The sequence below is a fragment of the Bidens hawaiensis genome, unplaced genomic scaffold, assembly GCF_021521415.1.
Source record: "Bidens hawaiensis isolate Kalapana, Puna unplaced genomic scaffold, B.hawaiensis_p1.1 tig00001088_1, whole genome shotgun sequence".
Classification (NCBI taxonomy): Eukaryota; Viridiplantae; Streptophyta; class Magnoliopsida; order Asterales; family Asteraceae; genus Bidens; species Bidens hawaiensis.
The window spans coordinates 4,738,255-4,740,989 of NW_027491063.1; positions in this window are offsets into that span (position 1 = coordinate 4,738,255).

Sequence of the window (2,735 nt, forward strand, 5' to 3'; positions counted from 1 at the left end):
GTGAAAAGTTGTCAAGCAGTCAAAATATCCAAGTAAATATCTTCCCTTTTAAAACCTTGCTCGATAAAGTACGTTTTGTTAACCTTGCTCAAAAACTACATTCATAAAGTTTGCTAGGTAATGATTATTTACAAAGCTTGCTCGTCAAAGTCCACTTTTCAAAGCTTGCTCGTTACAGAATTTATTCAGAAATTATAAATTAAAATGGAAATAATCCTAAGTAGATAAAATGAAAGAATCTTACTCGAAATACTAGATTGCTCGAGAAATAAATCACAAGACAAATAATCAAGTATTAATCATCAAATAGGCAACCTTGCTAGGAATCAATAAAGAATCCCAAAATAATAACTTAGAGACATTTCTAATTATCAACCTTGCTCGAATTTCTGAGTAACACAAATCTTGCCCGAAACTATTTAAATAGTTAACATATATTCAATCATGTATACTTTGAAGAAAAGTATGCCCGAAAAACTTTAAGAATGCAAAGTGTGCTAGAGAAGACTTGTTATCCTTTAATATACAAGTGTGCTCTAAACACAAAGTGTACTCGAAAAGTGAAGTTTGCTAGATATTATCTGAAATTCACAAGTATGCTAGAAGAACACTTGGAATGATTTACCAATGTCCAAGTGTGCCCGAAACATAAAGTGTTCCCGGTAAACAAAGTTTGCCCGAAAAACACTTGTAATTTCAGAAAATCACATTTGAAATCATTAAAAATGCTAGACAACGACATATTTCTACTAAAACAGCAAAGTTTACTCGAAATAAACATGTCAAGCATATTCAAATAAGTGTCACATAATCATCAAGTATTCTAGACAAAACTAATCTTCAGAACATCTAAGTTTACTCAAAAGCTAATAAGTATCAAAGTGTACTTAGACAATACATGAATAATTCATTTAAGCACTGGAAATCACAAAGCTTGCTAGAATGAGTTTAAACAGTCAATCAAAACACCTAAGTTTGCTAAATTTCAAAAACATTAAAGCTTGCAAGAAACAACATATTCCTTTCAAACCATTTTCATTCCTTTTGAAAATATCTCAAAATGGGATCATAGTGATTAAGTCGCTTCTCAATACTTCATTCTTAGCATTATTACGACAAATTAGGCAGGTTAATAGCAGATCTAGACTTAGCATGAATTTCATTGACTTGGTGATATAATTAAGGTTCAATTAATTTGCACAAGACTAAAATGGATAACACATATGGTATTATGATGCTCCATATCTATTCTGAAGACTTATTTGGCTTTCTCCATATCACCCTGAATTGACTCCGAACCCCTGACATTTGGTCAAAATTTTTAACGACAGAACAAGTAAATTTATTTGATTTTTCTTTTCAAAATTCAAACATATGTGAGGTTGAACATTGGACTTACATGCCACATAGTTCAGACTTACAGGCCTTTTATTCGAGACATGACAGGACTTACTTTTGTTCCCCCATCTCTGTAGTTCTAAAATTAACCTTCATGTTTGGATTTTTCTTTCAAAGGTTGTGAACGTTTATCAACTTTTGGTTTATTAAAGATAAAAGAATTTTTGTTCACATTTGATCTTTGTCATTCTCAATAAGATAATTCATTTTTGGTGACCAAATGCCAACATGCTCGTGTATGACTGGAAATTCACTATTCTAGCAGTCATGCGGAAAGATGTATATTGAAACATGCATACACAACAATGTAACTCCATATAAAGTTTAGCATTTTCTTTATGTTTATATCACCTCAGTTTTTACACATCATGGAAAGCAACCAAACATATCAATGACTGTACTAATTTCCTTTTTAGCCTATTAAATCCATATGATTGGCAAAATAACCAATGTACTATCATTTCCCATTGGGTTGGATCAATTTTCATTCAAAAACACTTTCGTAAGCTTCTATAAAGCTTGAATTGAATAATCTTATCATATCTCAACACCATAATCAACTTGCCCTGTTTTGTTAAAATATGTTTTGAGTAAAATTTTCTTTGAAAACTTTCATTTGAGCATGGAATTTTGACACAAAGACATACTTTGACTCCAACAGTAAGTAACATGTTCTAATTATAATACGGATGACATCATCAAAACAAGCAGACTCCTCATAATGCATATTCTAACCTATTAAAATCACATCATCATATCAGGTAATTCACATAAACAGGACATCAGATAAGTACACACAGATAGATCATTTCAAACATTTATCCTGACGTCACACACACTCACTTATCATTAACCTAAGCATCAAAGATACCTAAGTTACTAAAATAATTATTTAAAGCACATATCAGTTAATCATCAAAAACACTTTCACATATCAAACACATAAACACTCATCAAGACTTTCCTAAAGATAGTCAATTAGCATAATGAGCACGCATCATCAATTAGACTACATTAGAGTTGATCATTCCTAGGGCTTTTAGAAGAAAGTGGAATCTGGTTTTATCAAGTGGCTTGGTAAATAGGTCAGCCAAATTATCACTTGCATCAACTCTTTTCATTTCAGTTAGTCCTTTTTCACTACAATCCCTATTAAAATGATGTCTTATTTCAATGTGCTTGGTCTCGGAGTGTTGAACTGGATTCTTAACAATAAATAATGCAGCAGCATTGTCAATAAATATAGGGGTGTTCAAGAAATTCGAACCATAATCCAGCATCTGATTTTGAATCCAAAGAACTTGTGTACACCAGGTAGAAGCAGCAATATACTCAGG